The following is a 24,828-nucleotide window of genomic DNA, read 5'->3' as shown; positions in this document are numbered from 1 at the left end:
GTGACTTTTTCTCTTAGACAGTTTCTTGCTGAGAAACACGACAGGATGGAAGTTGTGATCTGTTGCTTCCTGCATGAGCACTGCTCCTATACCACGCTCAGATGCATCTGTGGTTACTAGGAATGGCTTGTCAAAGTCCGGGGCCCTGAGCACAGGGTCAGACATGAGCATTGCCTTAAGTTGGGTAAAGGCCTTTTGACACTTATTAGTTCACTTAACTGCATTTGGCTGGGTTTTTTTTGGTCAGGTCGGTCAGTGGGGCAGCGATTTGGCTGTAATGTGGTACAAATCGCCTGTAGTATCCGGCCAAGCCTAAGAAGGATTGGACCTGCTTCTTGGACCGTGGGACAGGCCACTTTTGGATAGCATCCACCTTGGCCTGTAGGGGGTTTATGGTTCCTTGACCCACCTGGTGCCCCAGGTAAGTCACTCTGTTTTGGCCTATTTGACACTTTTTGGCCTTAACAGTTAGTCCTGCCTGCCTGATGCGCTCAAAGACCTTTTCCAGGTGTAGTAGGTGTTCGGGCCAGGAGTCTGAAAAAATGGCCACATCATCGAGGTAGGCAACTGCAAATTCTCCCAGTCCAGCTAGTAGACCATCTACCAGCCTCTGGAAGGTGGCGGGTGCATTTCGAAGGCCGAAAGGAAGGACATTGAATTCATACACCCCCGCATGGGTGACGAATGCTGACCTCTCCTTGGCAGGTTCATCTAGCGGTACTTGCCAGTACCCCTTGGTTAAGTCTATTGTAGAGATGAACTGGGCACGTCCCAACTTTTCCAATAGCTCATCGGTACGTGGCATTGGATAGTTGTCCGGACGAGTTACAGCATTTAGCTTACGGTAGTCCACGCAAAAGCGTATTTCCCCATCTGGTTTGGGTACCAGAACCACTGGAGATGCCCATGCACTGGTAGATGAGCGGATTATACCCATCTGTAGCATGTTCTGGATCTCCCGTTCTATAGCAGCTTGGGCATGAGGAGACACTCGGTAGGGTGGGGTTCTGATTGGGTGAGCATTACCTGTATCAATGGAGTGGTATGCCCGTTCAGTCCGTCCTGGGGTGGCTGAGAACAATGGGGCGAAGCTAGTGCACAGCTCCTTGATTTGTTGCCGCTGCAGACGTTCCAGGGTGGTTGAGAGGTTCACCTCTTCCACGCCACCGTCTTTTTTCCCGTCGTAGTAGACACCGTCAGGCCACTCAGCATCATCTCCCTGGACTGTAAACTGACAAACCTGTAAATCTCTGGAATAGAAAGGCTTGAGAGAATTAACATGGTACACTTTAGGCTTTAGTGAGGAATTGGGAAATGCTATGAGGTAGTTTACAGCTCCCAGGCGCTCTTGGACCGTGAATGGCCCTTCCCATGATGCTTCCATCTTATGGGCCTGTTGCGCCTTCAAGACCATAACCTGGTCTCCTACCTTGAAGGAACGTTCTCTGGCATGTCTGTCATACCAGGCCTTTTGCTCTTCTTGAGCATCCTTTAGGTTCTCTCTAGAAAGGGCTAAAGAGTGTCGGAGGGTGCTTTGTAGGTTGCTTACAAAGTCCAGAATGTTAGTTCCTGGAGAAGGCGTAAACCCCTCCCATTGCTGCTTCACCAACTGTAATGGCCCCTTAACCTCGTGACCATACACCAGTTCAAATGGTGAAAACCCTAAACTGGGATGTGGTACAGCCCTGTAGGCAAACAGCAACTGCTGCAACACTAGGTCCCAATTATTGGAGAATTCGTTGATGAATTTTCGTATCATGGCCCCCAAAGTTCCATTGAACCTTTCCACCAGGCCATTGGTTTGATGGTGGTATGGGGTGGCAACCAAGTGATTCACCCCATGAGTTTCCCACAGTTTTTCCATGGTCCCTGCCAGGAAATTAGACCCTGAATCTGTAAGGATGTCGGAGGGCCAACCTACCCTGGCAAAGATGTCTGTTAAGGCCAGGCACACAGTGTTAGCCCTGGTGTTGCCTAGAGCTACTGCTTCCGGCCATCGGGTAGCAAAGTCCACTAAAGTCAGTACGTACTGCTTTCCTCTGGGCGTCTTTTTTGGGAAAGGGCCCAGAATATCCACAGCTACTCGCTGAAATGGGACCTCAATTATGGGGAGTGGCTGGAGAGGGGCCTTGACCTGGTCTTGAGGTTTTCCCACTCTTTGGCATACCTCACAAGACCGGACATACTTGGCAACGTCCTTGCCCATCCCCTCCCAGTGGAAGGACTTCCCCAACCGGTCCTTGGTTCTGTTCACCCCAGCATGGCCACTGGGATGATCATGGGCTAAGCTTAAGAGCTTCCCCCGGTACTTAGTTGGAACCACCAACTGTTTTTGCGGCTGCCATTCTTCCCGGTGTCCACCAGAAAGAATTTCCTTGTATAAAAGTCCTTGGTCTATAACAAACCGGGATCGATTAGAAGAGCTGAGAGGCGGTGGGGTGCTCCGTGCCGCCGCCCACGCTTTCTGAAGGCTGTCATCCGCTTCCTGCTCAGCCTGGAACTGTTCCCTTGAGGCTGGGGTCACCAGTTCTTCCTCAGACTGTGGACTTGGGCTTGGTCCCTCTGGAAGCGATGTAGGTGATGGGGTTGTTTCCGTTGCTGGTGAACCGCTCTCCGCTGGTGCACCTGAGGGTATTTCAGGCTCTGGCTGAGCCTTTTGGGTATGGCTGTCTGTTGCTTCTGCCAGTTGTGGCTCGCTGGCGCCCTCTGGTGTTGAGTTTGAAGATGTGGTTGCACTTGCTGGTGCTGGTTGCTGTTCCAGTTCCGGGCCTGGGACTGGAGATGCTGTGGCTGTTTCCGTGTTAGGCATGGAATCCGGGTCCACTACCTCTGTCTGGGTCTCTGGTAACACAGACGGGGCGTCTGTGGACGGCTCAGGAACAGGAATGGGTCTGGAAGCTTGCCTGGTTGCTTGCCTGGTTTGGCTACGTGTAACCATTCCCACTCTTTTGGCCCGCCTCACCTGGTTGGCCAAGTCTTCCCCCAGTAGCATGGGGATAGGATAATTGTCATAGACTGCAAAAGTCCACATTCCTGACCAGCCTTTGTACTGGACAGGCAGTTGAGCTGTAGGCAAGTCTACAGCTTGTGACATGAAGGGGTAAATTGTAACTTTGGCCTTTGGGTTGATGAATTTGGGGTTGACGAAGGATTGGTGGATAGCTGACACTTGTGCCCCCGTGTCTCTCCACGCAGTAACCTTCTTTCCGCCCACTCTCAAATTTTCCCTTCGCTCCAAGGGTATTTGAGAGGCATCCGGGCCTGGGGATCTTTGGTGTGATGGTGGTGTAATGAATTGCACTCGCATGGTGTTCTTGGGACACTTGGCCTTGATATGTCCCAGTTCATTACACTTAAAGCATCTTCCATCTGATGGGTCACTGGGCCGAGGTGAGTTACTGGAGACTGGTGAGGTTGAAGGGTAGGGTATCTGTGGCTTTACTTGGGTGGTATGTGGGGTCTTTGGCTGTCCTCGGTTGTAGGTTTTATGGTCTGTGTGCCCCCTGGGGTAGTCGTTCCCCTTGACAGTAGCTTTCTTGCTCTCTGCCAGTTCCATCCATTTGGCTCCAATCTCCCCCGCCTCAGCGATATCTTTGGGATTTCCATCTTGTATGTACCGTGTGATGTCTTCCGGAACACCATCCAAGAACTGTTCCATTTGTATGAGGAGGTTTAGTTCTTCCAAGGTTTGAATGTTGTTTCCTGTTATCCAGGCCTCATAGTTTTTTGCAATGTAGTAGGCGTGTTTGGGAAATGACACCTCGGGTTTCCACTTTTGGGTTCTGAAGCGCCGACGGGCATGATCTGGGGTTATCCCCATCCTGTATCTGGCCTTGGTTTGAAAAAGTTTATAGTCATTCATTTGGTGCTTAGGCATTTCAGCTGCCACCTCTGCTAAAGGTCCACTGAGCTGTGACCTCAATTCTACCATGTACTGGTCTTCGGGGATGTTGTACCCAAGACAGGCTCTTTCAAAATTTTCCAAGAAGGCCTCGGTGTCATCACCTGCCTTGTAGGTGGGAAATTTCCTGTGCTGTGGAGCAATAATTGGCGCCGGGTTGTTAGGGTTGGCTGGCACAGGCAGCCCAGCTTTTGCCAACTCCAGTTCATGTTTTCTCTGTTTTTCCTTCTCTTCATTCTCTTTTTGTTGTTTTTCCATTTCTTTTTGTTGTTTTTCCATTTCTTTTTGGTGCTTTTCCATTTCTCGGTGGTGCTTTTCCATTTCTCGGCGGTGGGCCACCTCTTCTTCTTCTAGTTTTCTTTTGTGTGCTGCCTCTTGGGCTGCCTGTTCTCTTTGGAAGGCTGCCAGTTTCATGCTTTCTTCCTTTTCTTTCATCTCCATCTCTTTTTGTTTTATTTCCAGTTCCTGTTTGTGTTTTTCCATCTCTCGCCTGTGTTCAGCTTCTCTGAATTGCTCTTCAGCCTCAATTTTTGCCTTAGAAGTCATGATTCCTGTTTTCTTGTGTTGGGGTGCCCTCCGGTGTTTATCTTCTGAACTGCAGGTTCTCTGTTGCCTCCTGAAGTCTGCCTAGCAACAGTGCTTTTTTCCTTTTCTCTCTCTAGCTAATGTTCAATGAAGGGAAACCAGAAAAACCACTTTATTTGCATGCATATAAGTGCTGGTACTTGCCTCCTAATGGGAGGGCTATTGCATGACAAAAGACCCTTAACATGCAAGCCACAAACTGCGAGAGAGAGCAGAAAAAAAAATTCTCTCTGGTTCCCTTTTAAAACCAACTGCTTCTCTCTCTGCTAAAAAGCCCTTAGCAGAGAAAAGAAAAATATAATATTCCTACTGGCTTCTGGATTCTGTCTATATCCCACCAGCTGCCACTCATGTAATAACCTTAGTCCCAGATTTGGACCTTAGCGTCCAAAATATGGGGGTTAGCATGAAAACCTCCAAGCTTAGTTACCAGCTTGGACCTGGTACCTGCTGCCACCACCCAAAAAATTAGAGTGTTTTGGGGCACTCTGGTCCCTCTGAAAAACCTTCCCTGGGGACCCCAAGACCCAAATCCCTTGAGTCTCACAACCAAGGGAAATAATCCTTTTTCCCTTCCCCCCTCCAGGTGCTCCTGGAGAGATACACCGACACAAGCTCTGTGAAACTACACAGAGGGACTCCCCCTCTCCGTTCCCAATCCTGGAAACAAAAAGTACTTTCCTATTCCCCCAGAGGGAATGCAAAATCAGGCTAGCGATCCAACACACAGATCTCCCCTTTTCTTCCTCCCACCAATTCCCTGGTGAGTACAGACTCAATTTTCCTGAAGTAAAGAAAAACTCCAACCGGTCTTAAAAGAAAGCTTTATATAAAAAGAAAGAAAAATAAGTACAAATATTCTCTCTGTATTAAGATGATACAATACAGGGTCGATTGCTTAAAAGAATATTGAATAAACAGCCTTATTCAAAAAGAATACAAATCAAAGCACTCCAGCACTTATATTCATGCAAATACCAAAGAAAAGAAACCATATAACTTACTATCTGATCTCTTTGTCCTTACACTTGGAAACAGAAGACTAGAAAATAGAAACTACTTCTCCAAAGCTCAGAGAAAGCAGGCAGACGGAAAACAAAAGACAAAAGACCTCAGACACAAAATTCCCTCCACCCCAAAGTTGAAAAAATTCGGTTTCCTGATTGGTCCTCTGGTCAGGTGCTTCAGGTGAAAGAGACATTAACCCTTAGCTATCTGTTTATGACAGCTGGAATCCCATTAACCCTTAAATGTTGAGCAGTTTAACATGCCTCTCCCACCACACACAAATACTTTTAATCACTGATTTCGCTGAGCAGCTTCCACTGAATCAGTTGTACAATGTGCTCCGGTGACTTATCATAGAACTGGAAGGAACCTCAAGAGCTTATCTAGTCCAGTCCTCTGCACTCATGGCAGGATTGTGTATTATCTAGACCATCCCTGATAGGTGTTTCTCTAACCTGCTCTTAATCTCCAATGATGGAGATTCCACAACTTCCCTAGGCAATTTATTCCGGTGCTTAGCCATTCTGACAGGAAGTTTTTCCTAATGTTCAACCTAAACCTCCCTTTCTGCAATTTAAGCCGATTGCTTCTTATCCTATCCCCAGAGGTTAAGAAGAACAATTTTTCTCTCTCCTCCTTGTAACAATCTTTTATGTACTTGAAAACTGTTATCATGTCCTCTCTGTCTTCTCTTTTCCAGACTAAAACAATTTTTTCAATCTTCCCTCATAAGTCATGTTTTCTAGACCTTTAATCATTTTTGTTGCTCTTCTCTGGACTTTCTCCAATTTGTCCACATTTCCTGAAATGTGGTGCCCAGATCTGGACACAATACTCCAACTGAGGCCTAATCAGCACGGAGTAGAGTGGAAGAATTACTTCCCGTGTCTTGCTTACAACACTCCTGCTAATACATCCCAGCATGATAGACTCATAGACTCTAGGACTGGAAGGGACCTCGAGAGGTCATTGAGTCCAGTCCCCTGCCCTCATGGCAGGACCAAATACTGTCTAGACCATCCCTAATAGACATTTATCTAACCTACTCTTAAATATCTCCAGAGATGGAGATTCCACAACTTCCCTAGGCAATTTATTCCAGTGTTTAACTACCCTGACAGTTAGGAACTTTTTCCTAATGTCCAACCTAAATCTCCCTTGCTGCAGTTTAAGCCCATTGCTTCTTGTTCTATCATTGGAGGCTAAGGTGAACAAGTTTTCTCCCTCCTCCTAATGACACCCTTTTAGATACCTGAAAAATGTTGTTCGCTTTCTTTACAACAGCATTACAGTGTTGACTCATATTTAGTTTGTGGTCCACTGTGACCCCCAGATCCCTTTCCACACTACTCCTTCATAGGCAGTCATTTCCCATTTTGTATGTGTGTGACTGATTGTTCCTTCATAAGTGGAGTACTTTGCATTTGTCCTTATTGAATTTCATCCTATTTACTTCAGACAATTTCTCCAGATCATTATGAATTATAATCCTATCCTCCAAAGAACTTGCAGCCCCTCCCATCTTAGTATTGTCTGCAAACTTTATGAGTGTACTTTCTATGCCATTATCTAACTTGTTCTCTGCTATCTGCAGTCGCTCCTAGTCTCTGCTAATCCATTACTTTCAATTGGTTATTCTGAATGACATCGCCTCCAGCTAGGGTGACCAGACAGCAAGTGTGAAAAATCGAGACGGGGTGGGCGGTAATAGGAGCCTATATAAGAAAAAGACCCAAAAATCAGGACTGTCCCTATAAAATCAGGACATATGGTCACTCTACCTCCAACTTCCCCTCTGCCAATGTCAAGGAAGCTTGTAAACTCACCTTGCTAAGTAGCAGTTCCTTCATCTGTTTCTTTCTAGAGCTATCTTTATCCACAGTTGACATCTGTGCAAGCACAGCCAGAGAAGGAGTCAAAGATGGCCTCTGGGGAACTGGAATTGAGGTTGAAGGTCTCACATTAAAAAAGCCATTTATTTCTGGTTTAGTTTTGCTCTTAGGCATTATTCACAGCTCTTCTCTCTCTCCAAACAAAAGGAAGCGTGGTCCCACTAAAGAAAATCCAAAGTTATTGAATGTGCTAGACTTAGTAAATATTAACTTTGGCTCTCAGAGCCCATCTACAGCATGTCTTCCAACAAAATCAGGCTCTCCCTTTTACCTCCACCCTCTATTTCCCTTTTTTCTTCATTTACCTCTCCCCTCACAATGTATTCCTGCTAATGACAGCCTTTTCATCACATGTAGCTTCATATTTTCAGTTTATTTGATTTCAACTCATCTCCTGCAGTCAGTTCTGCCTGTGATAACTAGTATTGAGAATGCAACCAATAAAAATAAAAGATGAATTGCTAATAATGTACAAAATATTGACCAAACATGTGATCCAAGTTAGGCACATGAAGTCTCAAAATGTGCATTAAAGTATATGTGTATTAGCAGGAAAAATGCTCTGAAATAGGTCTCCACAATATATAAAGGTCTCCACAATATATACAGATCTTGATTTACATTACAGGAACCTTAAATTTGCTGGGAATACCAGAATATTAGTTTTATATCTCTGATGTCAGGAAGGTTTGCATTGACTCAGAAGTTCAATCCAAGGCAAACCTTTCTCTGTTAAGTCTCTGCCTAACCACATTCTTCACCCAACATGGTTTGAGATGATTTGTACTCATGTAACTTAAAACCAAATTTGATTTTATTAAAATTTAGATTTGCCAAAGGATTAGTCCTTAGTGTATTCTTAAAAGATGTTGGAATTGTGGAAGACAAAGGGCCAAATTTCAGTTTAGAGTAAAAGGCACCATTCACATTGACTTCAAAGGAAATTGCTCCCTGTCACTTGGGACTAAATTTGACCCCAAAAATTTAAGCTACCAAGATAGTTAACACTGACAAGTGAGCATAGCTTATGCAGCTATGATATTTTATTATGATTTTGGCTTTATTTTTATGGTTCTTAAAATAAAAAATGGGCTAGAGACATCAAACAAATAAATGCAACCTCTGCTATTCTTCACTGTATAAAGTCCTCAATTTTCTAATAAAAAAAGGATATAAAAACACGTAAGTGTTAGGAGGACAATTAACCAAAGGCCAGTTAAACACAGAAAAGTGCAAATAAAGCAATTTAGTCAGAGTGTCACAGTGTACAGCAAAATATTCACATTGACCTCAGTAGACAAGCCTGTCCTAACAGCCTAATGTAATTTCTTAGTAAATTATGATCAGTCTCTCTGTGTCTCTTGTCTAATGTGTGTGTGTGAGAGAGAAATTAAAGCACTCAGATATGCTTGCTGATATGATGGAACCACTACACCTACATGTCAGCCACGATACTTGCAATCATTACTAGCATCACAATGGTTGGCCATTGTGTTCTAAGAGTACTAATTTTCACAGCCAGATGACTGAGAATTTCTGTGGCTGTACTACTGTGACATAAATGTTTTCCTTGAGACCACAGTTTTAACACTTACATACATGAGTAGTCTCATTGAAGTCAGGATCCAGGCCTAAATCCATGTACAATTTAAGAAGAAAACATTACTACCTTATCTCCTCCTCTCCCCCAATATGAGAGATTTCTGTTTTACAAGACATTATTTTACATCTCTGACCTTGAGATGCCCAGGCAGTTATTACTCTACAAGTATGGCCCCTTACTTCTGAAATAACCATATCTTTTACCATAGTGGAAGTCAGAGAATTGATCAAAAAAAAATCCTTGTTTAACCAGAGAGTTATCTGAGATATTTCTGCTGGAATGTTTTTGTCACGTTCAAAGAGGGAAGGGGGCTTTGTTGTTGTTGTTCTTAATCTAAAATAGATTCTAATAGCAAAGAGACTTCCACAGAGTTCTTCCCCTTTAACTTGAGCAGCAAAGCCCAGGACAGTCAAATTACAGTCTGTTCTGTTATTTTGAAGAATTTCAATCATATGGTGTAACCTTGTATTATAGTATCTCTTATCAGAGTGCCAGAAAGAGCATTTAAAACTATTAACCGCCGTTTGAATTCTCTGGGCACTGTCACTTACAGTTTTAATATCACTTTAAAGTACTACAATTTTTCCTTCTAAACTGGCTAACAGCGTCAATCTTTTACTCCACTTCCTCCTCCAGTAATCTTATAGGGTCAAATGCTGGTTCCTGTACATAGCCTGTGTATTCAGGCTGTGCACAGGGGAGATCTAGATGAATCCAGAAGGAATTTCCAGAGCAATTTTGTTGACCTAATAGATTTAGCAAGGCATCTAACTATTGGATGTTTATCCAAATCTGAATTTTGAACCCTTTTAGGGTTACACAAAACCAATTTTTATTTGTGCACTGATTCAGAAGCTCAGTTCTAAAGAATGCATAAATGGTATGTATTTCTATCAGGATTTTTTATTATAAAACATTGCAGTCAGGTTCTTCTACAAACTAAAGGTAGACAAGAATTGAAGCTGATTATCTTGTATAGATATATTTACCAGTGTTAAGTGTATTGTTTGATATTGAATTGTATTATTTCTCTCCATCCAAGCGGTGTCAGCAGGGTTTTGCTCAATATCAGAATAACAACTTAAGGGAGTGGTTAGGTTGTTCCTTTCAGAGTGTGCAGCTGCCTTTTGAGATATTTTCACTACTCTCTTAGGAATTTCCTCTGAGAAAGGAAATATTCTCTTTTTTCCTGGAGAGAAATGCAAATTCTATAGTTCAGACAGAAGTTCTTTGAAAAGACTGGGCAAATTATCTTAACAGTAACCCCTTCTAAGAGCAGGCATGAAGATCATATCTTGAGAATCAATTTTAAAAGAGTATTTTCTGAACATAGGCTCTAATCCTGCAAGTACTTATGTACATGCTTACCTTAAAGACAAAGGGACTACTTATCTGACTATGGTGAAACATGTGCATAAGTGTTTGCAAGAATGGGGCCATGTGATGGAGTGTATAAACCCTACATTGCCAGGGAAGGGGCCTGGGTGACTGTTTGCTAAAATAGTCCCGCCCCTCTGGTGCTGTCAGTCATGCACAGTAGGGAGGAGGGTTGTAAAAGGAGGAAGCTGCAGTAAACAAGTGGGGAAGTCTTCAGAAGGGAGTGACTAGAGTAGGTCTTGGAATAGCAGGTGGAACCCTCATGCGAGAAACTGCCCAGCTCTATAAGGAGTCTAGCAAACCTCAGGGGTAAGCCTTGTAGGGAGTGTCTGACCTGGCTACCTAGCCATAAAGACTTCAACAAAGCTGCTACCCAGGCACCCCTGAAGTAAACTGGTGCCTCTGGCTTTTTGTTGCCCTGTTATTGACCCCATGAGGGGCTCAATTTGTGTTGACCTAAACTTTTGCTTTTCCTCCAACTAGAGTTAAAGTAAACAGGCCCCCAAGGATGGGGCCACTACCAGGAAAGAGGCTGTGACCTGTACTAGGCCAACCCTGTGGTGGAAACTGGGCACGATGAGGTTCCCCAGCCCAGCTAGGGAGGTGCACCAGAGATACTTTTTCTACAGGTCATTTAATGTAATATAGTCTGAGATCACTAATAATTATTGCATAACAGCATCCATAAAGTCAATTTCTCGAAATGGAAATGGAGAAAAAAATTGAGAACATTTTTTGTATTTTAAGACATTGCTTTCAGTGATACGACAATATCTTGATAAGATTAGAACTTTTGTTTTTTCACCAATTTTTGTATTATATTAGCAAATAGAGATTATGGCAGTCCTGACCTGATACAGGCAGGGTACTCGTGATATTTCATTGACGAAACTGATACTGTGGGTGATATGTGGCAGCTGCAGTTGGTGTTTCAAGTCCAATGAAAGTATCTTCAAATAGTTTCACTCCATCATTATTTGCCATTCATAAAGAATTACTTCATTCAGTAGCTATAGTTTCCTTAGGTGCACTGATGTGGACACAGCTACAAAACAAAGACAGACAAATGCATGGAATTAAGCGACAGGTCACAACTTTTATTAAACTTTTAGCACAAGGACAGGGCACTGCGCTCCCATCACCCATACTCTCATATACCAGGCATTTAATTGGTTCCAGTGCAGGGATTTGAGGGCTCCATATAATATGACCCATAAGTGGAGCCAGGATTATAGGGCTTCTTACCATATAACCCATAAAGTGATGTAGGCTCTCCTCAGCTCTCTCTGAGTCCTAGCACCCTCCCCCTTCAGAGGAGGGACAGAGGGTGCAACAGGGTGGGGACCTTGGTCCACAGAGGCCACAAGGTCTCACCCTACCACATGAGCTGAAGGCCCATCCCCAAAATCCCAATTCTTTTACCTCTGGGAACCATTCATTTTATTCTCTTAATTGCACTGGCAACCAGCCGTGAACTGTGACAAGTAAGCAACACCACCCCAGTACCTCATCTAGGTATCATGCGCATTCCTAGTTAACCCACGGTGGCTTTCAGGTGCTGCGAGGAAGGCAAAAACTCCCTGGTCCTCTGCTAATTTGGTCCATGGGAGAAAAAATTCCTTCCTGACCCCTTTAAACAGGCAATTGTCTAGACCCACAGCATCTGTCAAACCAGGTTCCCATTCCTAGTTTGGGTGGGCAGGGCAGGCTGCTGGAACGGAGATGAAAGAGCTCTCCACATGGCCCCTGCGCAGGGCTAAATCCTAGGAGCTGAGGAATGTTGGCCAGTCAGCAACCCTCTCCCCCAGCTGGCCAATGGGTGCCAGCGACTCCCATGTGAGGAACTACTTATTGTCCTTGGCAACTGCCTCCTTCCCTTACTACTGGGTGTGTCCCCGGCTCCATCAATTTCCCCCACCTGTTGATGCGAGTGGGTGGTATTTGTCTACTACACTGCTGGAGCTTCTCTTTGAGACTATCTTTTAAAGGTTTCTTTTGTCCACTTTGGGTTGTTTTTCTATCTAAACACTTTAATGTGTGCTTCTCATACATTTATAGGACATGACCTAGGTGAATCTTCCTGGGGCTAGTTCAATCCAGTACAGGTAATTCTGGTTATTTTATCTTACCACTTGAAACTGATGAGTAACCAAAAATGTGTTTCATATGGAAACTAATATTTTGATGTGTTATGGAAGCAAGCCCATATTTCTGTGCCATTCCTTAGGGTGGAAAACACAACTGCATTTTAGTTAGATTTCTGAGCACAGCTGAATAATGTTTCCTTCACATAGCTGTGTAGATGACCAAATGGAGAACTGGTTTCCTGGGTATATGATGTCACGTCCCCATATTTGGCAATGTGGGTAGTGAGGACCCTTATAAAATATGTATATTTTGGTCCCCACATTTAGCCTATGTATCATTAATTCTAACATTTGATCTAATAGAGTGGACCTTATCATTCAACCTTTATTCACATCACAAGAGTTGTCCCCTATTAGTCAATTAAGGACTGTGGATCAGCCCCATTTTTCAGTGCTGGTTGGTACAGATTTGAAATAGTCTGCAATTCTAATAATCAAATCAAAGTTTTCCAAGGCATTTGAGCTACAGTCACCCTGACTGGCACACAGAGTGAAAATGGCACCTCCTTGCAACCACAAGGGCCACTATGCTCTAGCAATAGAAAAAAGAGTCATCTCTGGGACAGAGCAGGTTGTGTTGTTATCATTACCTTCCCACAAAAGTTCCTGAGGGAGAGCAGCCACAGTTTCTACCAGGCCCTCCAGCAGAGGCTGCACTGGGAATGCGCTAAAATAGTCATCTCCTGGCTACTCTGGCCACACCTCCTCTCAGACCAGTACTACTCATTTGGGGCTGTACTGGCACCTTACAGGCTTCCCAATGGATGGGACCCTGTATCTATTGGTTTATGCAGACAATGGAGAGCAACCTAGAAAGCAATAATGATGAAAACAAACTGGGGTGATAGGGAACAGTAAATGAGTTTGCAGTGCGATATACAAAACAGCCAGTGCAGATTTAGGCTACATATGCAAAGCATATCATAAGACAGTGAAGTAATAGAGTTGTTTAACATACGGTTATGGTATAGCTGTACTTGAGCATTGTATTCAGTTCTGAACATTATATTACCAGAAAGATATTAACAAATAGCAGGCAGTTCAGAGAAGAGCAACACAAAATATATTAGAGGCTGGAGGATTGATTCTGAAGAAAGGCTAAAAGAACTAATTGCTTTGCTAAGGCAGGACATAAGTTTATGAATATTTTGAATGCTTTAAGCATCAAAGAGAAATTATGTAGAATGCTACCAGGGGACTATAACTATGAGTAATGGGATGAAACTAAGAAAAGGAAATTTTAGGCTAAATATAAGGAAAAACATTTATTGAGATTATGATGTATCAAGCTGTGGAATAATCTCCCAAGGGAAGAGGTAGCAGTCTCATCACTTAGGACTTTTAAAACTAGACAATACGAACAGTGGAAAATGTACCATAGGGAACAGTTATGTCGCCACAGAGAGACGGATTTGTTAATCTAAAAGTTCTTTCTCCATCTCTAGTTTCTATTATTCTGTTTTTATGTAAAAACAAAGATGCTTAGGTTTATCACCAAAAGAGAAAATCTTCACTTTCATCAGCCTGATATGATTTGTTTTAATCTCTATTGATATGAAATTAAATCAACATCAGCCATGCCTTAGCCAACCTCAGGAGAAAGCTTAGCCTGAGGTTTATGGCTTTTGTTTATGTTACCAATAAATCCTCATGAAGGGTAAATTTGAAGCATATGTAGTGCATGAGCACTTTGTGTGGAGCAGAGTGGAATTATATCAAGCCCAATGGACTCAGGATGTACCCAGATGTGAGCGCCAGAGTGCTTAGTCAAAACTGACTTACTGAACACAAAAGGACTGCATCTCTATGTAAGTCCTGGAACTTGACACCCTCTGACAAGCACATGTTCTCCTGGGGCTTTTCCTCCATCTAAGGGATGCATCCAGGAAGTGATACATATATCATCTGGGATGAGGTGTTGGCAGCATTAGAGTTATTTAAAATTTCTTTTTATTATTATTGGAGCAAAAGAGGAAACAATATAACATGACATGTTGATATGACTACTAATGCAAGAAGAAACAACAATAGGGCATGTCAGTTCAAATAAATGAGAGTAACTTATTTTATTGTTATGATTACTGTATTTATTCCCAGAAAAGGTACTGCTAAGAAAAGAATTAAAGTTTCAGTCACAAAATCTTCACATTATAATTTGCTGTCTCATGAAAATGTAACCCCTATAGAAATCATAGCATAACATTGATACTATTGAAATGAATGTTAGGGCTGTATGTTTTGCTCCGCACTCTAAGCCCATTACTAATTTCTCCCTACTGTTACTCATACCTTCTTGTCAACTGCCTGTAATGGGCCACTCTCTTACCACTTCAAAAGTTATTTTTCCTCCCTTGGTATCCTGCTGTTAATTGATTTATCTTGTTAGCCTGACATCACACTTGGTAAAGCAACCCCCATCCTTTCATGGATTTATGCCTGCTCCTGTATTTTTCACTCCATGCATCTGATGAAGTGGGCTCTAGCCCACGAAAGCTTATACCCAAATAAATTTGTTAGTCTCTAAGGTGCCACAAGGTCTCCTCGTTGTTTCTGCTGATACAGACTAACACAGCTACCACTCTGAAAGAAATACTAGTTGGTGCTAGCAATAATTGTCCTCTTTGACATCAAGGAGGGGGCGGGGGAATACTTGATTTATATGCAGGTGTTACTTATTCCTGTTTGAAGACAAATGTGCAGTTAGAATTCCTTCTGGCCCGTAAGTGATCAGCAAGAGGAAGAAAATACCATAGATGCTTTAAAGAACAGCTGTGGAAGACAGTGTTTCCATATCTTTTACATAAGATCTTGATAAAATTCCCCAACTGGTTGATGGTATAAAGATAACTTCCATTAGCATTATAGGCTTGCACCAGGCATTTGTTTTCATTTTACTCTGGAATTTAATTGAATTGCATCCAACTTATAACACGACTACAGTTTTCATTTGATCTTCTTTAGCGAAGTTATCTATTCAGCTGCCAAAGACTGTCATTACCATAACACTGAAGACCCTCACAGATTAGTAAAGGGTTCCTTATCCCAATAGTTTTGACATTTCTCAGTCTATTAAAGACTCTGTCTGGATCCTGAGTGGTGTTGATCTCTTGGAACTCCTATAAACATTGGTGGAAGCTGATGCTTTGGGGGTTCATCCAAACCAGTAAGGGGTTGCCTTGTAATCCTGTGTGCTTCTGTGCTGTGCAGCTTTGGCTCAGAGCCCTGATACCAGCAGCCAGTTTACAGCACAATGACCTCACCCTGGCTTCCACTACCCTGGTTAGTTTGTGCAGGGTGACACCAAGAACCCCTCCAGTCCTGAGTCTCCCTGAAACCATCTACTCTGCTGTGCTCAGCCTGTCTCACTGTATCATGTAGAAAACTGTATCGAGTTCTCTGCTCCTTTAAAGAGACAGTACATGGCACCAATCTATTAGTTCAGATGCAGATTTTACTCTTCACTTTGGAACACTGAACTGAGATGGTTGTGTAATAAGACAAGATTAAGCTTATTAACAAAGAACAGATATTTAAGTGATACCAAATAGAAGGAATTGAGATAGAAATTGTTGCAAGCAAACAAAAATGAATAGGTTTTAGTCTTTTTTTTTCAGACTGATTTTCTCACCACAGTTCTTCCAGCATAGCTGGACAGTCTTTGGCCAAGATCCATCACAGAACTCAAAGCACTTGGTTCTTTTATCTCTTCAGGTAAAGGATGCCAAAATGGGTCTCTCCCTCTGCTAATATCCTCAACATTTATCTTTGTTTTCCAAGTCAGGAATCCCTCCTGAGGGCTCAGCTTGCTGTGTCCGCCAGAGAGCTGATTCCATGTTAATTTTTGCAGTCTCCTTCCCACCTTGTGATATTTGAGTGGATATTTCCCTCCTCTCACTAGTTTGATTACTTTGACTTTTTATGTAAATGTACTTTCATTGTGTCTTTGTTCAGTTTACATTGGAGACACATTCAAGCAGGCAGGACCATATTCCTTTGTCTAAGGTGAAATGATTTAAACCCTACCCGCCAAACACTTTTAAGAATATATTTCCAACCTGTATTTAAAACTTTTCACATATCACCTGCACATCCATGCAATAATATCAATGACCAGCATGTTACCAGTTTGCATATAACTCCTTGGTTAGTTTTAGATACAGGTTAAGATAAAATCAAGTTAGAAGAAATATTGTGATACGAGTCCATTCCTCTTTTGCTTTCAGTTGTCTGAGAGCTGTATTTTTGTCTTTAAATGTCATACCGTGCCTCAGTCTTGAAATTTTAGCCTTTCATTACCTATCTCCACCTACCTATTTAGATGGTAAACTGTTTAGCTCAGGGACCATTATTTGTTCTGTGCCTAGCACAATGAGGTCTTGGTCCTGGACTAAGGCTCTTAGGCACAACAGTAATACAAATAAATATATATTAATGATTTCTTATACCACATTGAAACATCAGCCCTTTATGAAGAAGAGTGCAGAAAATAATCTAAACTACTATATCAAACCAAGGATTCAAAAATTTTTGGAAAGTCATGTTAATTTATTTCTCAATCTCTCAACTATTTCTTCATAGGCGGAACACTGTGAAACTCATGAAATCCGTACATCTATTATACCATTTGGATTTGTTCTCATTTCCATTTTCATGAGATGCATCATACAGTGGATGGGTGTATTCTTATGATTTATCACATGGAAAGTATAGATTCCCTCAAAGCTCTAAAGGGCAACAAAGGAAAGTGTAGGTCCATTACTTAGCAGGACGGAGAGCTAATAACTGACAATACCAAGAAGGCTGAAGTGTTTAATGCCTATTTTGCTTCAGTCTTCAATAAAAATTTTAATTTTGATGAGGTGCTTAACAGAATATTAATAACAAGGGGGGAAGAAACATGAGTCGGAATGGGCAAAGAACAGACAGAATATGTTAGAAAATATTGAGAATAAAATAGAATATGTCAATAAGATAGATGTATTCAAGTCATCCAAGCCTGCCAAATTCACCCTAGGGTACTTAAAGAACTAGCTGAAGCAACCTCAGAACCATTAGCAATTATTGTTGAGAAATCATGGAGGATGGGTGATGTCGCAGAGGACTGGGAAAGGGCAAACATAGTTTCTTTCTATAAAAAGGGGAACAAATAGAACTCTGGGAATTATAGACCAGTCAACCTAACTTCAGTACCTGGAAAGAGATGCTGGAGCAAATTATTACGCAATTGTCATAACTCTCCTACTCAGATCTGAACCTTAGAGTTCAGAACATGAGAAGCTAGCATGAGACCTCCAAAGCTTAATTACCAACTTAGATCTGATATCGCTGCCACCAGCCAGAAGATTCCAGTGTCTGGCTCACTCTGGTCTACCCAAAACCTTCCCTGGGGAACCCCAAGACTCAGATTCCTTGAGTCTCACAACAAAGGGGAATAAACCATTTCCCTTCCCCCTCCTCCCCTCCAGGTGTTCCCTCCCTGGGTTCCTGGAGAGATATACAGATTCAAGCTCCATGAATCTAAACAAAGGGATTCCACCCTCTTTACCTCCTCCCAGATTTCCCTGCCCTGGGGACCCTAGGATACTCCCTGCTTCAAGTCCTTGAAACACAAGTACCGAGAGATCTAATCTCTCTCTCCCTTCACCCAGAGGGTATGCAAAGTCAGGCTTAGTTAATCTAACACAAAGAGATTTTCCCCCTCCCTTCGTTTCTTAGCCTTAACCAGTGAAAAACACTCAAACAGGTCTTAAAAAGAAAGCTTTATATAAAAAGAATGAAAAAGGACATAAAAGGGTCTCTGTATCAAGGTGACAATATACAGGGTCAATTGCTTAAAAGAAAAAATAGCCTTATCCAAAAAGAATACACTCCAGCAACTACACACATGTAAATACAAAAAAAAAACAATATAAACCTATTGTCTTACTATCCTTGTACTTACAACTTGGAAACAGAACATTAGAAAGCCTGGAGATTCCTGTGGTCACTCTCAGAGATGAGAAAGAGAACAGATCAAGAACAAAGGACTCACACCCAAAACTTCCCTCCACCCAGATTTGAAAAAATCTTGTTTCCTGATTGGTCCTCTGGTCAGGTATTGTTTGTTACCCCTTTCCAGGTGAAAGAGATATTAACCCTTAGCTATCTGTTTATGACACGCCCCCCAAAACGCAGACAGTGGGGAATCTCACTGTTAGCGATTTCTTCCTAGAACTCTAAAATAAACAGAGTAATACAACACATGCACCTTTACATATACCACTAAGTATATAACTAACAGACTTTTACATTTTAAGAACACTTTTTAACTACTGGATTCTGGGAAACTTTCACGGGAGAGTGCATCAGCTACTTTGTTAGAAGCCCCTGAAATGTGCTGAATTTCAAAATCAAAATCTTGGAGAGCTAAACTCCAACGAAGAAGTTTCTTGTTGTTCCCCTTGGCAGTATGAAGCCACTTTAGCGCAGCATGGTGAGTTTGTAGCTGGAACCGCCGTCCCCAAACATATGGGTGTAGCTTTTCGAGGGCGTACACAATGGCATAGCATTCCTTTTCACTAACTGACCAGTGACTTTCCCTCTCAGACAGTTTCTTGCTGAGAAACACGACAGGATGGAAGTTGTGATCCGTTGCTTCCTGCATGAGAACTGCTCCTATACCACGCTCAGATGCATCCGTGGTTAGTAGGAATGGCTTGTCAAAGTCCGGGGCCCTGAGCACAGGATCAGACATGAGCATTGCCTTAAGTTGGGTAAAGGCCGTTTGACACTCATCAGTCCACTTAACTGCATTTGGCTGGGTCTTTTTCATCAGGTCGGTCAGTAGGGCAGCGATTTGGCTGTAGTGTGGTACAAATCGTCTGTAGTACCCGGCCAAGCCTAAGAAGGATTGGACCTGTTTCTTTGACTTTGGGACAGACCACTTTTGGATAGCATCCATCTTGGCCTGTAGGGGGTTTATGGTTCCTCGACCCACCTGGTGTCCCAGGTAAAGTTACTCTGTTTTGGCCTATTTGACACTTTTTGGCCTTAACAGTTAGTCCGGCCTGCCTGATGCGCTCAAAGACCTTTTCCAGGTGTTCTAGGTGTTCGGCCCAGGAGTCAGAAAAAATGGCCACATCATCGAGGTAGGCAACTGCATATTCTCCCATTCCTGCTAGTAGACCATCTACCAGCCTCTGGAAGGTGGCAGGTGCATTTCGCAGCCCGAAAGGAAGGATATTAAATTCATACACCCCTGCATGGGTGACGAATGCTGACCTTTCCTTGGCAGGTTCATCTAGCGGTACTTGCCAGTACCCCTTGGTTAAGTCTATTGTAGAGATGAACTGGGCATGTCCCAACTTCTCCAATAGCTCATCGGTGCGTGGCATTGGATAGTTGTCCGGATGAGTTACTGCATTTAGCTTACGGTAGTCCATGCAAAAGCATATTTCCCCATCTGGTTTGGGTACCAGAGCCACTGGAGATGCCCATGCACTGGTAGATGAGCGTATTATACCCATCTGTAGCATGTTCTGGATCTTCCGTTCTATAGCAGCTTGGGCATGAGGAGACACCCGGTAGGGTGGGGTTCTAATTGGGTGACTATTACCTGTGTCAATGGAGTGGTATGCCCTTTCAGTCCGTCCTGGGGTGGCTGAGAACAATGGGGCGAAGCTAGTGCACAGCTCCTTGATTTGTTGCCGCTGCAGACGTTCCAGGGTGGTTGAGAGGTTCACCTCTTCCACGCCACCCTCTTTTTTCCCTTCGTAGTAGACACCTTCAGGCCACTCAGCATCATCTCCCTGGACTGTAAACTGACAAACCTGTAAGTCTCTGGAATAGAAAGGCTTGAGAGAATTAACATGGTACACTCTGGGTTTTAGAGAGGAATTGGGAAATGCTATGAGGTAGTTAACAGCTCCCAGACGCTCTTGGACCGTGAATGGCCCTTCCCATGATGCTTCCATCTTATGGGCCTGTTGCACCTTCAAGACCATAACCTGGTCTTCTACCTTGAAGGAACGTTCTCTGGTATGTCTGTCATACCAGGCCTTTTGCTCTTCTTGAGCATCCTTTAGGTTCTCTTTAGCAAGAGCTAAAGAGTGTCGGAGGGTGTTTTGTAGGCTGCTTACAAAGTCCAGAATGTTAGTTTCTGGAGAAGGTGTAAACCCCTCCCATTGCTGCTTCACCAACTGTAATGGCCCCTTAACCTCATGGCCATACACAAGTTCAAACGGTGAAAACCCTAAACTGGGATGTGGTACAGCCCTGTAGGCAAAAAGCAACTGCTGCAACACTAGGTCCTAATTATTGGAGTGTTCGTTGATGAATTTACATATCATGGCCCCGAAAGTTCCATTAAACCTTTCCACCAGGCCATTGGTTTGATGGTGGTACAGGGTAGCAACCAAGTGGTTCACCCCATGAGTTTCCCATAGTTCTTTCATGGTTCCTGCCAGGAAATTAGATCCTGAATCTGTAAGGATGTTGGAGGGCCAACCTGCCCTGGCAAAAATGTCTATTAGGGCCTGGCACACAGCTTTAGCCCTGGTGTTGCCTAGAGCTACTGCTTCCGGCCATCGGGTAGCAAAGTCCACGAAAGTCAGTACCTACTGCTTTCCTCTGGGTGTCTTTTCTGGGAAAGGACCCAGAATATCCATGGCTACTCACTGAAATGGGACCTCAATTATGGAGAGTGGCTGGAGAGGGGCCTTGACCTGGTCTTGGGGTTTTCCCACCGTTTGGCATACCTCACAAGACCGGACATACTTGGCAACGTCCTTGCCCATCCCCTCCCAGTGGAAGGACTTGCCCAACCGGTCTTTGGTTCTGTTGACCCCAGCATGGCCACTGGGATGATCATAGGCTAAGCTTAAGAGCTTTTCCCGGTACTTAGTTGGAACCACCAACTGTTTTTGCAGATGCCAGTCTTCCTGGTGTCCACCAGAAAGAGTCTCCTTGTATAAAAGTCCTTGTTCTACAACAAACCGGGATCGATTAGAAGAGCTGAGAGGCGGTGGGGTGCTCCGTGCCACCGCCCAAGCTTTCTGAAGGCTGTCATCTGCTTCCTGCTCAGTCTGGAACTGTTCCTTTGAGGCTGGGGACACCAGTTCTTCCTTAGACTGGGGACTTGGGCTTGGTCCCTCTGGAAGCGATGTAGGTGATGGAGTTGTTTCCGTTGCTGGTGAGCCGCTTTCCGCTGGTGCACCAGGGGTTATTTCAGGCTCTGGCTGAGCCTCTTGGGTATGGTTGTCTGCTGCTTCTGCCAGTTCAGGCTCGCTGGCGCCCTCTGGCGTTGGGGTTGAATATGGATTTGCAAGCACTGTCGTCAGTGCTGGCAACATTTCTGGTGCTGGCTGCTTCTCCAGTTCCTGATCTGGGACTGGAAGCACTGTGGCTGTTTCCGTTGTTGGCATGGGATCCGGGTCCACTACCTCTATCAGGGTCTCTGGTAACACAGACGGGGCCCCTGTGGACGGCTCAGGAACAGGAATGGGTCTGGAAGCTTGCCTGGTTTGGCTACGTGTAACCATTCCCATTCTCTTGGCCCGCTTCACCTGGTTGGCCAAGTCTTCCCCCAGTAGCATGGGGATGGAATAATTGTCATAGACTGCAAAAGTCCACATTCCTGACCAGCCTTTGTACTGGACAGGCAGTTCAGCTGTAGGCAAGTCTCCAGCTTGTGACATGAAGGGGTAAATTGTCACTTGGGCCTTTGATGAATTTGGGGTCTACGAAGGATTGGTGGATAGCTGACACTTGTGCCCCCGTGTCTCTCCATGCAGTAACCTTCTTTCCGCCCACTCTCAAAGTTTCCGTTCGCTCCAAGAGTATTTGAGAGGCATCTGGGCCTGGGGATCTTTGGTGTGATGGTGGTGTAATGACTTGCACTCGGTTGGGGTTCTTTGGGCAATTGGCCTTTATATGTCCCAGTTCATTACACTTGAAGCATCTTCCAGCTGACAGGTCACTGGGTCGAGGTGGGTTACTGGAGACTGGTGAGGTGGAAGAATAGGGTGTCTGTGGCTTTCGTTGGGTTGTAGGAGGGGTCTTGGGTTGCCCTCAGTTGTAGAGTTTATTGTCGGTGTGCCCCCTGGGGTATTCATTCCCCTTGACAGTAGCTCTCTTGCTTTCTGCCACTTCCATCCATTTGGCTCCATCTCCCCCGCCTCGGTGAGATTTTTGGGTTTTCCATCTAGTATGTACCGTGTTATGTCCTCAGGAACACCATCCAAGAACTGCTCCATTTGTATGAGGAGGTGCAGTTCGTCCAAGGATTTAACATTGTTTCCTGATATCCAGGCCTCATAATTTTTCCCAGCGTAGTAGGCGTGTCTGGGAAATGACACATCTGGTTTCCACTTGTGGGTTCTGAAACGCCGACAGGCTTGATCCGGGGTTATCCCCATTCTGAATCTGGCCTTGGTTTGAAACAGTTTATAATCGTTCATTCTGTCCTTTGGCATTTCAGCTGCCACCTCTGCTAAGGGTCCACTGAGCAGTTGCCTCAAGTCTACCATGTACTGGTCTTCAGAGATGCTGTACCCAAGGCAGGCTCTTTCAAAATTTTCTAAGAAGGCCTCAGTGTCATCACCTGCCTTGTAGGTGGGAAATTTCTTGTGCTGCGGAACCATTATTGGCGATGGGTTGTTAGGATTGGCTGGGTTCTGTTGCTTAGCCTTTACTAATTCCAGGGCCTGCCGGTGGGTTTCCCTCAGGAGTTCCAACTCTCTCCTGTGGGTAGCCTCTTTTTCTCTTTCCCTTAGCTCCATCTCTTTTTGTTTTATTTCTAGTTCTTGTATTTTTTTCCATATCTCGCTTGTGCTCTGCATCTTTGATTTGTTCCTCTGCTCCCATGTTTGCCTTAGAAATCATGGTTCCTGTTTTCTTGTGTTGGGGTGCCCTCTGGTGTTTATTGTTGGAACTGCTGGCTCTCTGTTGCCTCCTGGGGTCTGCCTAGCAACAGTGCCTTTTTTTTTCTTCCTCTAGCTAATCTTTTAAATGTAAAGTAAACCAGAAAAACCACTTTATTTGCATGTGTATTGTGCTGGGTACTTGACTCTCAATGGGAGTGCTATAGTTTAACAAAAGACCCTTAATAGTTCCTTGCTTAATATGCAAGCCCAAACTGCAACCAGAGAACAGAAAAAAAAATTCTCTCTGGCTCTGTTTAAAACCACCCTTTCTCTCTGCATAAAAGCCCTACCAGAGAAAAAGAAAATAATATTCCTACTGGCTTCTGGTTTCTTGTCTATCCACATCACTGCCACTCATGTCATAACTCTCCTACTCAGATCTGAACCTTAGAGTTCAGAACATGAGAAGCTAGCATGAGACCTCCAAAGCTTAATTACCAGCTTAGATCTGATATCGCTGCCACCAGCCAGAAGATTCCAGTGTCTGGCTCACTCTGGTCTCCCCAAAACCTTCCCTGGGGGACCCCAAGACTCAGATTCCTTGAGTCTCACAACAAAGGGGAATAAACCATTTTCCTTCCCCCTCCTCCCCTCCAGGTGTTCCCTCCCTGGGTTCCTGGAGAGATATACAGATTCAAGCTCCGTGAATCTAAACAAAGGGATTCCACCCTCTTTACCTCCTCCCAGATTTCCCTGCCCTGGGGACCCTAGGATACTCCCTGCTTCAAGTCCTTGAAACACAAGTACCGAGAGATCTAATCTCTCTCCCCCCTCACCCAGAGGGTATGCAAAGTCAGGCTTAGTAAATCTAACACAAAGAGATTTTCCCCCTCCCTTCGTTTCTTAGCCTTAACCAGTGAAAAACACTCAAACAGGTCTTAAAAAGAAAGCTTTATATAAAAAGAATGAAAAAGGACATAAAAGGGTCTCTGTATCAAGGTGACAATATACAGGGTCAATTACTTAAAAGAAAAAATGAATAAACAGCCTTATCCAAAAAGAATACACTCCAGCAACTACACACATGTAAATAAAAAAAAAAACAATATAAACCTATTGTCTTACTATCCTTGTACTTACAACTTGGAAACAGAACATTAGAAAGCCTGGAGATTCCTGTGGTCACTCTCAGAGATGAGAAAGAGAACAGACCAAGAACAAAGGACTCACACCCAAAACTTCCCTCCACCCAGATTTGAAAAAATCTTGTTTCCTGATTGGTCCTCTGGTCAGGTGTTGTTTGTTACCCCTTTCCAGGTGAAAGAGACATTAACCCTTAGCTATCTGTTTATGACAACAATAAATTTGTAAGTACCTAGAGGATAGTAGGGTGATAAGTAATACCCAGCATAGATTTGTCAAGAACAAACCATGTCAAAACAACTTAATTTCCTTCTTTGACTGGATGACTGCC

The 24,828-nt window shown here is 43.7% G+C and overlaps 1 protein-coding gene and 1 long non-coding RNA gene across 5 annotated transcripts in view; one reads left to right on the top strand and one right to left on the bottom strand.

Annotated features, from left to right (window-relative positions):
* The window catches only part of PACRG (parkin coregulated), a 472,217-nt gene that overhangs the window by 404,280 nt on the left and 43,109 nt on the right, over positions 1 to 24,828 (top strand). The gene's annotated exons all lie outside the window — the stretch shown is intronic.
* LOC127049018 (uncharacterized) overlaps positions 18,258 to 24,828 on the bottom strand; it is a 252,220-nt gene continuing 245,649 nt past the window's right edge. Inside the window, exon 2 of the long non-coding RNA XR_007773853.1 lies at positions 18,258 to 18,427. This is a non-coding gene — a long non-coding RNA (uncharacterized LOC127049018). The remainder of the gene's footprint in view (positions 18,428 to 24,828) is intronic.

The sequence above is a fragment of the Gopherus flavomarginatus genome, chromosome 4 (assembly GCF_025201925.1).
Source record: "Gopherus flavomarginatus isolate rGopFla2 chromosome 4, rGopFla2.mat.asm, whole genome shotgun sequence".
Taxonomy (NCBI): Eukaryota; Metazoa; Chordata; order Testudines; family Testudinidae; genus Gopherus; species Gopherus flavomarginatus.
The sequence above is the reverse complement of the archived record's forward strand: the minus strand, read 5'-3'. Positions and strand labels throughout refer to the sequence as shown.